At 51.1% G+C, this 15,934-nt stretch overlaps 1 protein-coding gene across 1 annotated transcript in view; it reads right to left on the bottom strand.

Annotated features, from left to right (window-relative positions):
- The window catches only part of Hpcal1 (hippocalcin like 1), an 87,820-nt gene extending 82,296 nt beyond the window's left edge, over window positions 1-5,524 (bottom strand). The window contains exon 1 of the mRNA XM_076832947.2: window positions 5,255-5,524. The gene's annotated coding sequence lies outside the window, so the exon portion shown is untranslated. The remainder of the gene's footprint in view (window positions 1-5,254) is intronic.
- Window positions 5,525-15,934: the final 10,410 nt, after the last annotated feature.

The following is a 15,934-nucleotide window of genomic DNA, read 5'->3' as shown; positions in this document are numbered from 1 at the left end:
CTTGGGTGGCACTGAGCCAGAGACCAAGCCTGACTGGAAGCTTTCAGGAAGGCATCACAGAAGAGGCCCTTGAACCAAACCTGAGACGGGAGGAAGAAAAGGCAAGTGCAGAAAATCAAAAAGCTGATCCACGGGTGGCCGCCTGTGGCTGGGGCTTGGGGTCAGGGAGCAAGTGCAATTAGGGACTAGACATCTTTTCTAGATGATGAAAAAATCCTAAAAGGGACTCGGGTGACAACTCTATACCTCTATAAATTTATCAGACACCAATGAATTGTACATTTAAAATGGGGATATTTCATATGAATTACTATATATTTCTTAATTTACTGTTTAAAAAAAAAAAAAAAGAATGAGCAGGAATCTTGCAGATAAAGAAATATGTGTGGGAGAGAAAACAGAGTCACTGAATATCCAGCCCTAATTCCAGACGCTCCACGGCCCATCCCTCTTCCAGGCGTCAGGTCAAAGACTTCTACAGAAGTCCTTCTGGCCCTAGCTGGGGACAGAAGTTGCCTGCTGGCACCGGAGCATCAGGGCTTGTTGATGATCTCCCCAGACCCCAGCCCTAACCCTTAACTCAGGCCTGGCAGCAGAGTCCAACGTTCACCGAGGTTCACTGAATAAGAGAACAAACTGGCGTGGGGAGGGGCGAGGGAGCAAGATGATGAAATCTGTGTTCTGAGCAGCAAACTGGCTGCAATGGAGGAACCAGATGCCAGACTCCAGGGTTTGCTGCATGGGAAGAGAGGCTCGGGGCTGGGAAGGAGAGGCCAGGGCCACAGGGAGCACTGACCTGGTCAGGCAGGTGCATTGAGGGAGGGGAAAGAGCCCCTCAACTCTCCTGAGACATATAGCTCTGACCGACGAGGAGGAGGAGGCCCTGTGGTAGTATCGGGTACAAGATGCAGTTTCCACAGAAGAGAGGAGTCCTGCTCTGCCGCACTGGACACCATCCTGGGGGACAGGGCTGGGGCCGCAGCTCACCCAGAGAGCACAGGCTGTGTCGCCTGCCGGTGCAGACGTGAGCGCGGTAGCTCAGCTGGGGGACCTGGGCTCGTGAAGGAGACGGCTTAGAGACACACTTGGTATAGTGCCTGCCCCAGGGATTCTTCACCAGCCGAAGGAGACAGGGAGCAGGGAAAGATATTGAGGACACAGGCACTAATGTGGAATCAGAGAAGCCCTGCGAGGGGAACCACGCACCTCCCAAAGCCCTCCTCCCTCCCTCAGGACTCTGCCCCCTTAACCACGGAGTATTGAACAGTCTTGAGTTTTCTTAGTCAAAGGCCAGAGGCCCATCACTGCTGCTAGGGAAGGGTGCTCTTCTCTCGAGGCAGGTGGGGCTGAGCGGGCACCTCCACCCCCAGGCTCCTGGCTTCCTGCCGACCTGGTTGTACTTCAAGCACTGAAAGAAACAAATACATCCCCAGAAAACACAGCCACTGGATTAGCAAGCACGGGGGTAAAGGAGTAGTAGGTAAAGGAAAAACAGTCCCAAGGAGACCCCCCCCCCACCATGCTGGAGGGGAGGGCAGCACCGCGGGTCTCGGGAAGGGTGTCTTGAGTTAGTCATGCCTCATAAATACAGAGATGCGAAGCTCTGCCTCTGAAATTCAATTTTACTTGAAACGACATGGCCAAGGTAGGGCTCTCTGAAGGATTTACTGTGCTTTTCAGATGATTAAAAAAAAGATTCTTTAGACTTAGACCTTGCTCATCAGCACGGAAGAAATGTTCCACCTGTCAAACTATTGATTACCTGGAGTTATATTACAACCTGCACCTCTAGAGCCCCACCAATTGGGGAGGGGGTGGAAAGTGATTTGAAAGAAGAAACATTCTCCCCATAGGACAAGTGGCACTAAGAAAGCTCATAAGCCCATCTCAGTAAATCTCCATAAGCAATTACCCTCTGGCAACCCCAGATTAGAAACCCAACCCAAAGGGAACAGAACCAGAGCTACATGAGATTCTCAGCTGCGGCCTTACATGGCATGAAAACAACAAAGAAACCTAATGAGACTGTGAGAGAAGGGGAACCCCAAACTACAGCATGATTACAATCTACAAGCATCTGCTCATCTAACTCCAAATGTCCCTTCCCTCCCAGCGCACAATGACATCAGGCACTGACGAACTAGCAAAACACACCAAGTCCCCCATCAAGTCTGGCGGGAATTCACCAATTGAAAGTACCTTCCCACAGCACACAGGCAGTTTAGGTCTGAATCCTAATACAAACCTGATCCCACTGGAGATAAAGGTTGAGCTGCCAAGTAGCTTAATCATTGGTACCAAATAAACCCTGGGGCTGCCTGTTAGCAGCCTAGATTATCACTGGCTCATGATCGAGCCTGGTATGTCATCATTTATGAGTAGCAATATGAGGTCCTGGAGTAAGTTTGGGAGAAAGACACATTGAGTAATGGAGAGAAAACTGCATTTTGCAGGTGCTCAGCATGGTGCTAGAGACAGAACTGGCCCCAGGCAGTCAGCGGGTACTGACTGTGAATGACAACCCCTGGAAATGTGCATGGAGAACTCTGAAGGCAGGTGTGGGACCACCTGGCCACAGGAAACTCCTAGCAGTTCCAGGTAGGGATGGAGCTAGGTGAGCCCACTCCTCCTATGACAGCTTAGATTTCTAATTCTGCACAGCCCTATGGCCATAAAAGAGGGCTGAGATAAACTCTGAAACAATTTGCTTCAGTTATTCTATTTCTCTTCAAATCTCTCTCTAGGAGAGCTCTTTGGAAGTGAATGGGTCCTGGACTGAAGTTGGGGCAAATCTCTTTTCTTCTGGGGTTTTTCGCTTGATTTTGGCTTCTCCACAGGCTCAACAGCCTTCCATAAATCTGATTCCCAAAACCATGACTCCCAAACTGCTATGGCACATTGACAGCTACATCTTTAAAATACATTAAAGTGGCACCCAAAGACAGCAGGAAAACCAAAAGGTGACGCCAAGTCCTAAGACCAGGGAGAGACAGAGCCCCTGGGCCTTCCCTCTGGCACATTATCCAATGAAACCTCAAGAGCTCAGCAATTACAGGCCCTTTCAAAAGTGAAACAGAAATAGATCTAGTGCCAAAACACCGGACTGCTTGAGACAAAGGGCTGGCTTTAACTAGGAAAACAAAACAAAACAAAACAGCCTTTTGGTCTGTCTTCCGAGCTGAGAAAGCCAGATTGATTTTTTTAAAAATCATTATTGAATCTGATTATGGGGGAAAGAGTAGGATTCAGATCAAAAGCCCTTTTCTCTTCTAGGATATTATAAAATCATTAGATGAAACAGAAAAAGGGTTGCATTCTAAGTGAACCCCTGACACCAAATCAGGGTGAAAAATCAGCTTACAGCCATCAGGCCCAAGACCTCCCCATCATAGCCTTGGCTGCAGCAAATCCAATAACCCAAACTGAGGTTTCTGCTCTGGTGTCACAGAAGCCTTCAAAGGATGCCAGGAGAGCACTAAGGGGGGAGCACCTGGGGCTCAGAAAACACATCTCCACCAAAGGCAGCCTGGCCCAGTATCCCTGCCCCAACCCACTTCTCTCCAGTGCTCCGTTTTGAGAGCCTGGGGCACCAACAAGATCTGTTTGTTGCTTGCTTGCTTAAAGGTTGTTTTCACACTGGAGAGAGTCCTGAGAGGAAGAAACCAAGGCTGTGAAGGAAGGAACCACTGGCTGGGGCAGAAGGTGGCAGGCACTGCAGCCCACAGATGCCTTGCTGGCTCTGAGCCAGTGTTCAGGTGAGGTTATCGGAGTGCCGCCCAGGACTGAATCCCAGGCAGAGCAGTGTGCATAGACAGTGCAGTTCAATGTCTATTTCAAAACTAAATATTTTTAAAATTAAGATGTGAGACTAGAAGGAAGGCTCTCATACCCACCTGGGCCTGAGGCAAGGGAGCTGGAACTGGAGGAGTTAGGGGTGGGACTGGAAGGTGTCCATTGTGAGGCCCGCAGCAGGACCTTCCTGGCAAACATCTTCCCCAGGATGGAACTGATATTGGCCTTTAAAAAAGAGGGGAGGGGGTGGCCTTCGGTGTGACCAGGCCAGGCAGAATGCGAGAACCGCGTCAGTAGGGAGCGCCACTTGGCTCTCGGATTCCACGGGCTATATCCCCCAGGAACTAGGCACTTGTTGAACAAAACGGCTCCCGAGTCCGCAACCGCTGCCTTTCGGCCAGGAGAGGGACCCCAGCACCGGCGCGGGAGCCTCGGGAGCTGGAGAAGAGCCCGCGCCCGTCGCTGCGCGCTCCCGCGCGCCCGGAGGCGGCGCCCCACCGCCCCGGAGGTGCGGCGAGAAGGCAGCGCACCCAGAGCCTAAACTTTCTCGAATCTCCCTGCTTCGTTGTTAAGTGAGGGCCGGGACAGAGGCACAAACCACCGCAGGAGGAGAAATATAAGCACCCCACCCATAATAAAGCAAAATCAAATATTAAAAAACGCAAGCTGCTAATCCCATCAACACAGCACCTACTACGTGCCAGGCACTGGGACGAGAGCTATCTTTAGTGCGTTCCCATTCGAACTGTCACGACGGCCCCTGAGGGAGGAGCTGTTCCCATTTAAAAGAACAGCAAACGGAGACCCAAGAAGGTGGTGTGTCTGGCTGAGGTCGCGGTGCGGGTCACAAGGCCAGAGCTCGGGCGGTCTCCCCCACGCCCCGCTCACCGTCCGGGAGGAGGGAGCGGGTCGCAGCCGCTCGGGCCCCTACCCTCCGTCGAAGCTCACAGGCTACCCACGTGGGCCGCTCGGACCAGCCTCCGGGCGGGGCTAGCCCCCGCTGCCCCAGAGGCCAGAGCTCGCCCCGTCGGGTCCCAGCCTTCCCCCAGGCTTCTAAGCTCCGCACTGCGCCGACCGGCGGGGACCTGGGACTCGGCTCTCCGGCCAGATCGCCCACGCCCACCCCGCCACCCCCGCTTTGCGCACACACGACACCCGCCTGGCACCGGTCCCCACCAGCAACTGCGCTCCGACACACAATTCCACAAACGCAATTCAAAATGTTCATCCCAAGAACACACAGGGATCCCCACGAGGACACGCCATTCCGGAGACACGCCACGATTCGCGGTCACCCACAACTCCACCACGCAGAGCAACACAGGCACCCCAACACACGCACACACACACGCACACCCACACACGCACACACACACACGCACGCACGCTGAGAGACCGATCGCAGCTCACGCCAGTGCACACGACTGCCCTCCGGCAGTCCCGCAGCCCGCCCCTTCCCTACCGGCTCCGGTGCAGGACGCGGTCCGCTGGCTTCTCGAGCCCAAGTTGCGCGGTGGCGGTGGCGGCGGGCGCGGGCCCCGGCTCGGGACCAGCGCGGAGACCCGAGGGGCAGCTAAACGCGCGGGCTTCCGTGAGCCCGCAGCCGCCGCGCGGGCCCTGCGCGCATCGCCGCCCAGAAAGACAAAAGGAAGCCGGCGGCCGAGGGAGGGAGCGAGGGGTTGGCGCCCGCAGGTCCGCCGGTCACCCGCCTGCCGCCGCCGCGGCCCGCCTGCCAGCCCGGGAAGGAAGGGACGCGAAGGCGGGACCCGGAGGCGGGGGCCGGGGCGGGGCGCGCGGCCGGGGGCGGGCACTCAAGTTTCCTGCGAACCCGCCCCCGCTCAGACCACGCCCCCGAACCAGCTCCGCCCACCGGACCGCGGCCCGGCCACGCCCCGTCCGTGGCCACGCCCCCCAGTGGACCTTGAGCTGCAGACCTTGGGCTGGGGGCCTGCACCCTGACCACCCTTGCCACTCGCTACTCCTCAGTCCTCTCTCGGAGCGACCGAGGCGCTGCCAGGCCTTAGCCCCGCGTGGAATCTGGGGCAGGGACGGAGCTGAGCGCCAGTCCCGCCTCCCTAACCCTTGGCCTCTGGCCTGCGGCGGAGGGAGAAACCGAGAGGCGGCGCCCGGGAGGAGCCGGCCCTGAGCCCGCGCCCCCCCACCGCCCCCGCAGTCCTCAGCAGGAAGTGCGGCCCGGGTGCCTGGGAAGGGGAAGAGGCCTGAGTCGCCCCAGGCACCCTAGCACTCGATTGGACCGCCCGCGGGGCTCCTCTTCCCCTCCACCCCAGTCCCGCTTGCAGCTATCGCCCACCTTCCTGGGCCTTGTTCCGGGAGAGCCCAGCCAGGAGGCTGGAGACCTGGGTTGAGGTTCTGGTTACCTCTGCCAACTCATTTGGCCATGTTGACAAGTCCCTTAGACTCCCTTAGCCTCGGTTTCCCCACCTATAAGATGGGCGTCGGGGAGGGGTGAATTTCTTTGGGTCCTTCCTTCCCTGTCATTATGTGGGTCTTCGGTGTATTTGCTCAGAAAGGGGTTTGATTGACATCTCTTGCCAGGAAAGAGTGGACCCCTGGATCTCAGAGAGAGGCAGACTGCTCTTCCCCAACTTCCTACATACCCCTGCCGATTGCACCTGCCATGACCACCCACCCCAAACATCCCAGAAGACAGGTAACCACAGAAACAGCCATAAATGTGGAGCTGGGCGATCCTGTTATGCTGAGACAAAACGGTCTCTCTGGCGTCTCTAGGGAAAAACTCAAATCCCTCCTTCAAATCCTCCTCCACAAAAAAACACCGCGAGTGAACTCCTACTACATGGGGAGCTGACGATGAAAAGGGTGGCAGAGCTGTTTGAGGTGGGGGTTGGCCCCGGGGGCTTCCAGACTCTTCTGTCTCCCTTGTCTATATGGGCACAATGGCAAAACCATACCCAGTGGCATTTAGTCTCCAAGCCAGATCTCCTGTGAGGAGTAAAAGAAATGATGACTGTGGGGTCAGTAGTAGCCAGTAGCCAGCGGTAGTGGTGTTGTGGAGCAAGCTCTAGTCCCCTGGGTGCCTTGCCTCCCTTCCAAGGTCATTCTGTAACTTCCTATAGCATGTCCATCCAGAGGGTAGGTAGGGTTCCAGGAGAGAGGCCTTCAGACACCCAGCCCCTCAGCCAGGTGACTGCAGCAGAGGGTATGTGGGGATCGTGTCAGCTGTGGTGGGTTATGTTGGGCTGCCGTCCCAGTCCTCACCCAGGTTATAGTTCAACTTGAAAGGGGAAGGCTCCATGCAGACTTTGGGGAACAGCATACTCCCTCAGGGCTTCAGAGGCCACCACTGTTCCTGTACTTCCAGTAAGAGAGGAAAGAGCCCAGGGGCATCCAAAGGGATTGATTAGGAGACAGGCCTGGAAGTAGCACCTGTCATTTGTGCCTGCATTCACTGACCATTCATGGTCCCACCTAGATGCAGGGATCCCTGGGAGTTATGATCTTCCTCAATACCCAGCTGGAAACAGACAGTTTGATGAGCATGCAGCAGTATCTTGCCAGAGAAATTGAGCACATTTCTCCCAGGCACAGGGCAACATGACTACATATGCACCATACATATTGTCCTTAATAATTGTCCTCAATGCAGTGACCACCAGCAAAATCAGCATATTGGGGAGAGGGCCACATAGGCTCATAGAAGGATGAATTAAAGCCAGACTCTGTCTTTGTGCTGGGCCTATGCAGGCACTAGAAGAAATACTGTGGGTTTTTGTTTTTTTTTTTAATCAGTTGTGGTACTTGAATGAACTTGAGTGTGTATCCTACTAAGGAGACTCTTTCCGAGGAGTGTGGCTGCAGCTCATACATCCTGCCCCAGAATGTTTGAGGAAGTAGAAAGCCAGCTTGTTTCCAGGCCCTCTTTGGATTCCATCACGTAGTTTTATTTGTAATTAGAGTGAAGAAATGTACCTGCCAAGATTAGAGTAGGCGCCACTCACTCCTACCAGAAGCACCAGTTCTGTTGTCCACCTTCTCCTGACCCCAGAAGCTCACAGACAGAGGAAATGACCAGGAAATTCCCAGCAGTATCCTCAGTGAGAAACCAAGAGGTACCTGAAAAGGGGAACGTTGGGGTTATCATGATCTGCCAGCCAGCGGAATCACTAGATGCTACCTCGAATCATTAGCTGGATCAGGGAAATTGGATCATTAGGTCAATTTGTTTATCCCTGGGGCACGCCATGTGCGTGGCTGCGCATGGTATAGATGCTGTGGCCGGTGGCTTATCCCGGCAGTGTGACTCAGAGGCAGGTTCTGAATGTACCCTCTGGTCCACTTTTTTCCCTCCACAATACTAGGAACTGAACCCAGGGTTACTCTACTACTGAGCTCCATCCCAAGCCTTTTTAATTTTTTTTTTTTTTAAAGATATGGTTGGTCTCAAATTTGTAATCCCTCTGCCTCAACCACCCAAGTAGCTGGACCGCTGGTGCCCTTTATCCTTGCAAACTCCTGAGGGTCAAGATAAACTAAAGCTATGAACTGAAATGTCCCCCTTCCCAATTTAATATGTAGACATACTAACCCCTAGCACAACTGTATCTGGAGACGGGGCTTTAGGAGGCTCATTGGTCAGCTTTGTGTTGCTAAAGCAAATGCCTGAGATAATCAACTTATAAAGGGAAAAGGTTTACTTTGGCTCACAGGTTTACAGGTTCCAGTCTGTGACCAGTTGGCCTGCCTGCTTGGGGACTAGGGCGAGGCAGCACATCATGACAGGAGACCATGACAGAGCAGGACTTGGCTAGGAAGCAGAAAGGAGTGGGGAGGGAAAGGGTTCCGAGGGTTACGCAATCCCCTTCAGGGGCACACTCCCTGTTACCTACAGACCTCCCACTTGGCCCCCCATCTTTAAAGCATCCACCAACTTTTACCAGCACCACTTGTGATGGGATGAAGCCTTTAACACATGGGTCTCTGGGGAACAATCAAGATTCAAGATGCAGGGCATGGTGACTCACACCTGTCATCCCAGTGACTCAGGAGGCTGAGGCAGGAGGATCCCTCCAAGTTCAAGGCCAGCCTCATCAATTTAACAAGGCCCTAAGGAACCTGGCAAGACTCTGTCTCAAAATAAAAATAAAGGGCTAGGGGTATGGCTTCGTGGTTCAGTGCCCCTGGGTTCAATCCCTGGTTCAAAAAAAAAAAAAAAAAAAAAATCCAAGCAAATGAGAACAGAGGTAATTAAGGTTAAATGAGTAATAAGGGTAGGCTCCTAACCCCATGGGATTGGTGGTCTTTGAAGAGAAGAGAGAAATCTGCCCCTCTCTATGCACATGTATGGGTACCAGGGACAGGTTGTATAGGGACACAGCAAGAATGTGGCAAACCAGGATGTGAGCCCTTCCCAGAGACTAAACCAGACAGCACCTCGGTCTTGGACTTTCAGCTCCGTAACTGTGAGAACTACACTCCTCTCAGTCAATGGTAATTTGTCATGGCAACCTGAGCATGTGACATAAGACACTTTCTTCTATTTCCCACACTGTCTGTCTGACCACCCCTCCCTTATCTCAAGGAGGGGGCCCAGGACCCTGCCCTTCAGGACCACAGCTTCCAGAAGCTGGTTGTGTTCCCTGGGCAGCTCTTTGCCTTCTCATCCCTGTGTTTCTGGTCCCTCCGCCCACCTTGGGTGACAGTGTGAGAGGAGCAGCACTTGGCACCTGGAACCCTGTAGCTGGACTCCTCTCTCATTGCCATTGGCAGAGACACAGTTCAAGAAGTGACATTGGAGGTGCTGGGGGAAATGAGCAGGATTTCAGGTTGGACAGACCTGAACTCCCAGTCTCTTCTGTAAAGTGGAAACCCTACCAGCCTTGCTGGGTGGTCCAGAGGCTTAAAGGAACCAGGATGCCCTTAAAAGAAACAAACAAACAAACAAAGCCTTCCTCCTTCCTTCACTTCTCCCTCTCCCCTCTCTCCTCTTTAGAGAGCCTGGAGTGTTCGCTTTAGTAACCCTGATGGAGTCATAATTCAGTGTTTCCAAAGTCCTAATGTGGAAGATGTGGATATTAATGGCTCTTTTGCATTAAAAGGGTCAGTTCATGTGGTAGGTTCTCAGTACATGGCAGATTTATTCCTTTCATCGGCCTGGTGTTCTCTTCCTCCACACTTGTGCAGAAGGTCATCCCAGCAGGTCAGTCAGGAGGCCTGGGTGCTGGTCTCAGGTCCTCCGCGTTTTAGCAGTGTCACCTAAACAAGACACCTCGCCTCTCTGAGCTCATTCCTCGGGAGTGCTCTGCCATCAGATGACTGAGGGAGGGAGGTCAGGTGCACCGAGGGCGGGGAAAATGTCTTTGTAAACTGTAAAGTGCACTTGAGTGACTGCGAACGTTGATCTTGAAGCAAGTCACTCCCCAGAGTTGCCAAGTCGGGATGAATGTCTTTCTCTTGCCAGTTCACACAGCTGGGTGGACGAGGGTGTGCAGGCCCCAGCTGTTGGTTGCCCCGAGTCAGCAGCCCACCAGGCACCCCGTGCAGGAGGGGGAAAGAAGCCCCCCACCTGGAACTCTGCACAGCACCCTGACAGCTTGCCCACATGAGTGAAAAATAAGAGGTGCAGTCCAGGGTCTGCTGGGCCGCAAATCACTCAGGCTAAAGCCTAAAACCCAAAGCCAAACACCGCAGCAGCCTTGGCTGCTGTTTCAAACCAGTTTGAACCGGAAAAGGCTGCTTGCCTTTCCAGAACTGCTCCAGATGGCTTCTCCTCTGGGAAAGAGAGCTTCAGGTGCCCGAGAAATCAGCACATGCCCCGCAGAGGATTCAGGAGTTCCTTCATGAAACCCAGGTCCACAACCAGTGTCGGGTGGACGTGACCACACTGCAGCCCTGCCTGTCTCTTGGAACCTTCTAGCTCAATGTTGCCCAAATCCCAACAGAAGAAAATGCAACCCATGTATGTGATTCCAAATTTTCTTTAAGGCACACGTTTTTAATGTTTGGAAAAAAAAACATTGATTTTAATGATATATTTTATTTAATCCTGCATGTATTAGCATTCTTCAACAAGAAATCAATGTAAAAATTATGAATGCGATGTTTTTGTATTGTATTTCCATTTAACTCTTTGAAATTCAATGTGTAGTTCATGTTTACAGCACATCTCACATCACATCACTGTGATCCCAGTGCGCCAGGGATCCCACTCAACAGTGCAGATAAAGTAAAGTGAATCCCCAACTTTTGTGTCCACCATAATCCCTGGAGGGCTAATGTTTAAACATCGATTGCTGGCCCGGTGCCAGAGTCTCTGGTGGAGCAAGTCTGGTGTATTGCCTGAGAGTTTGCATGTCTGAAGCTTCCAGGTGATGTTGATGCTGCTGGTCCAGAGACGACACGTTGGGAATGACTGGCCTAGATGGTCATCTAAGGCAAATAAGAAAAGTACTTTCCAATGTACGTTTGAGGAAACTATTCATTACTACAAAGCTGCGTGGTCAAGACAGTGTCGTGTTGGCATAAAGATCAACATCTGAATGGATGCAATAAAATTGAAAATTCAGAAATAAGGCCTCACACATTATCCATTTATTTTTGACAAAGATGCAAAATATTCACTGGCATAAAGAAGAGTCTTTTCAACAAATGCTGCTGGATGAGCAGATGATTGAGCAGATATAAAAGAATTCATCTGGGCCCCTGCCTCACACCATACACAAAGGCTAACTCAAAATGGATCAAAGACCTAATATAAGACTTAGAACTATAAAGCTCTTAAAAGAAAATGTGACAGTAAATCTTCATGACCTTGTTTTAGGCAAGGTTCTTAGATATGGCACAAAAGTTATGTGCAACCAAAGGAAAAAATGGTGAGTTGGACTCCATCAAAGTGAAGAACTTGGGGGCTTCAAGAAGGTAAGAATAAAACAGCATATACAGGATGGGGAAAGTATGTGCAGATCATAGATCTGATAAGGACTGTGTGTAGAATATATTACAGCCCCCAAACAAAAAGATAAATAATCCAATGAAAAATGGGAAGGACTTAGGTAGACATTTTTCCAAGAAGATGTATAAATGGTCAATAAGCTCATATGAAGAAGTTCAGCATCATTAGTCATCTGGGAAATAAGAATCCAAACCTCATCAGATACCTCCGGGATGACTGGAATCAAAAAGATAGAGAGTCGGGTGCCGTGACACACACCTGTGATCCCAGCTTCTCAGGAGGCTGAAGCGCTGGGATTGGGACTTCAAGGCCAGCCCAGGCAACTCAGCAAGAACCCCATTGCTCCCTCCCCCTGCCCCTGAAGAAGGAGGAGGAAGAGGAGGAGAAAACAATGGGTGTTGGTAAGGATGTGAGGATAGGAAGCTGCATTCGCTGCTGGAGAGAACATAAAAAGGTTTAGTGACTGTGGAGAACAGTTTGGCAGTCCTTCAAAAAATTAAAACTATGAGGTTACCATATTACCCAGCAATTCTGCTTCTAATATATACTCAAGAAAATTGAAAACATATGTCCACACAAAAACTTAAACATGAATGTTGATGCCATACTCATAATGCCCACAAAGTAGGAAACAACCCCAAAGTTCATCTACTGGAATGGATTAACAAAATGTGGTACGTCCATATAATGGAACATTGCTCAGCCAGAAAGAGAGAAAAATACTAGCACATGCCACTAGATATTGAGCCTTGAAAACATCAGGCCAAGTCAAGGAAGCCAGATGCAGAAAATCAGGCACCGTCTGTTTGTATTGTATGACCCCATCTGTGTGGGATGTTGCATAGGCCGGTCCCCACACAGACAGTGGGTTTGCCAAGAGGAGAGGGAAGAGTGACTGCTTGTGGGGACAGGATTCCTCTTTTGGAATTAGAGGTGATGGTTGTACAGCTGTGCGCATATGCTAAAACCTACTGAATTGCACACTTAAATAAATGAATAAATTGGAAAAGTCAGAAGGGAAGACATTTACCTCAAATCATAAATAATCAATGTCAAGTGGGCACTAGACCCTGGCCTACAGGTTCCGACCTCAGTTCTCCCCGCCTACCCCACACCTTGCTGTCTATAAAGCTACATTTTCTTAAGTGTTGCAAGAACATGGGGAAAAAATCATGAAGGGAAAAATCCTTTTATAATATGAAAAAGAAATTTTACAGAAGAAAAAAAATCCAGATGGCCAAAATAAAATATGTAAGATGTTCAAAATGCCATGTGGGGCCAAGAAAGGCCAAGTGCAGCCACAGCAAGAGGGCACTTCCCACTCCTCAGAGCAGGTGTGGGGAGGCGTGGGGCAGGGACACCCCTCAAGTGCCCTGGGGAGGGGTGTGAACTGGGACAATCACTTTTGGAGGATAATCTGGCAAGATCTAGGAAGTGGAGGGGTGACTCGGCATAGTGATTTCCCCTTCTCATTATGCGCCCTAAGAAAAGTACAGAAGGGCAGGGGTGTGGCTCAGTGGTAGAGGGTTTGCCTTGCACGTGTGAGGAACTGGGTTCAAGCCTCAGCACCACATAAAAATAAATAAAGATACTGTGTCCACCTGCAACTAAAAATATATTTAAAAAAGAAAAGTGCAGAAGCCCAGAGTCCTGAGCAACACTGGAGGAGAGAAAGTTAAACCAGGTGGGCTAGGTTCATATCATAGGCAACTGTAAACTGTAGTTAAAATCAGTTGGCTAGATACTCAGGAATCAAGGTGGCTAGATCTCAAAGACAGCATTGGATAAGGCAAAGGAGGGAAATAAACCCTCTGTTTGTTCATACAGCACAATACAATGTATACTTATATAGATACAATGTAGCAAAGGTATCAAAACAGACAGAGATTTCCCATTACTGACTGCTTCCCAGACAGGGTGCAGTTGGAAAGAACCTGGAGCCATATAGAGAACACCCTGGCAGCTGACATGTAATCTCTCTCTTTTTCAAATCACTGAAGTGTTTTTTTTTTTTCTATTTATAACTGACATATATTGTTTCTAAAAATAAGAAGCAAACATGTCCAAACGTTAAGTCTTTTGTGGATGTATCCATTTCTGATGTATTATTCTCTGTATTCCTCTGTATTTCCATTTGAAAAGTAACTGAATAATCTTCCTGTGCCTTCAAGTCTGGATTCTGGCTTATGGAAATAGCCGGCTTACCTAGGAGTCAGAGTTCCTGGGACTGCACTTCTGCTGAAGACAACCCTCAAACCAAGCAGAAGGGAAAGCCTCACTGGAGGAGGGCTCCTGGAGGCCAGCATGCAGACTGCCACAGCCCAGGGCAGCGGGGGTGAGGCGGAGTCTGGAGCATGGATGTTCCCTGGGCAGAAGAATGGCAGTGACTTGGAAGTGAAATGCCCTGTCTTCAAGCAAGGCCAGTGATGCCACCATGAAGCTTAAAACAAGACAGGACGAGGATAGAGGAGGCATGAACAGGAAGGTCACACAGGGAGGGCTGCAGAGCAATAGCTGGAGGTGCCCAACGAGGGTGGGCTCAAGAGACACGGAGAGCCAGCTCCCAGGGGAGGGGGCGCTGTCGGGAGGGGAGCCGGGGTGGGGGTGGGGAGCAGCAGAAGGCTCGGAGGAGACACAAGCAGCCTTAGAGGGCTGAAATTGCTTTAACTTGTGGCCCTGTCCCCAGGGAAGACCTCTGCTGCCCTCAGAGCTGCAGGACACACAGAGCCCGGCGTCTGCCTGTGAGATACTAGACACACAGAGCAGGGCTGTGATGGGCGGGTCCCTGGAGACTGCAGTAGATGCCTGGTTGCCAGGGCTGGGATGAGGAGGGTGGGTGTGAGTGCTGGATGCAGGCAGCTCTCACACACCTGAATGGTCCCTGGATGAGCCCCAGCATATGTGGTGTCATGGTGCTGTGGGATCCCAGCAGAGCCCAGATGCTCACCCATCAGCCGCTGGTGTGGTGGCTACTGATGGGCACAACTAAGTCCCTCCCTGGAATGGCCCTTGAGTGGAAAGAGCTGCCTTGCCTGTGAGTCCCCGTCCCCAGGAATAGCCCACATCGGATGACTGGTCCATCTGGGGGTACACAGGCCCAGGCCCCTGCCCAGGACCTCTCTGTAGGTCACTCTAGCCTCAGAGCCCCTTGCAGGGTTGGCTGAGGTGCTGTCCCAGCTGCCCCATGCTGGGCCCCTTACTTAACACATAACCGTGGCCCTAATAAACCTCCTGACTGCAAATCTCATGCCCAAATCTGCTTCCCAGGGAACTGATCTAAAGCATGGGATCCCTAACAATGGTCTGGAGTTTTCAAGAAAATAATACACTATGCTTAGGAGCTGAACTGTGTGTGTAAGTCTATATTCAGGTCTACGTAAGGATTGGCTACTCATACGGAGGCCTGTAAAAATATAGACAGTTGGTTCTCTCTCATGTAAAAGTAGCTCAGGGAAAAATAAATCTATAGGCAGAAAGCAGGTGGGTAGTTACCTGGGCAGGAGTATGTGTTGGGGAGGGAGATGGACAGCCAAGGGAACAGAAACCAACGGAGTAATGGGAATGTTCTAGAGCTTGATTGACATGTTGGTTTCATAGTCTATACGTTGGTCAAACCCAGATAAACCATACAGTTAAAACAAGTACATTCTATTTTTTAAATTTTAGCTAAAGAAAGTTGATTTAGCTGGGTGCACAGTGGCACAGGCCTGTAATCTCAGCGGCTCAGGAGGCTGAGACAGGAGGATAGTGAGTTCGAAGCCAGCCTTAGCAAAAGCAAGGAGCTAAGCAACTCAGTGAGACCCTGTTTCTAAATGAATACAAAATAGGGCTGGGGATGTGGCTCAGTGGCCAAGTGCCCCTGAGTTCCTCCCCTAGTACCCCCTCTCCAAAAAAAAAAAAAGAAAGTTGATTTAAATGTTAACATCGACAAAGTGGCCCAGGGACAGGAAATCTGGGATTAAAATGGCAGCTCCAGGTGACAGGGACCCAGTCTCCTTGTCTCTTGTTTCTCCAGCTGGCATGATCTTTATTTGCAAAGTCACATCATGGCCCAGAATGGATGCAAAGGTGCCAGCATTTATACCCTTATTCCAGATAGGAGGAAGGAGAAAGGGAAAGCACCATCCTCATCCCTTCCCAAGAGATGGTAAGTGCCACAGCACGCCTGTTTACATCTCAGGAATCAACCACCTCTGTCCACCTTCCTATGAG

Source organism: Callospermophilus lateralis, chromosome 14 (genome assembly GCF_048772815.1).
Source record: "Callospermophilus lateralis isolate mCalLat2 chromosome 14, mCalLat2.hap1, whole genome shotgun sequence".
Classification (NCBI taxonomy): Eukaryota; Metazoa; Chordata; class Mammalia; order Rodentia; family Sciuridae; genus Callospermophilus; species Callospermophilus lateralis.
This window is presented reverse-complemented; position numbering and strand designations above follow the sequence as displayed.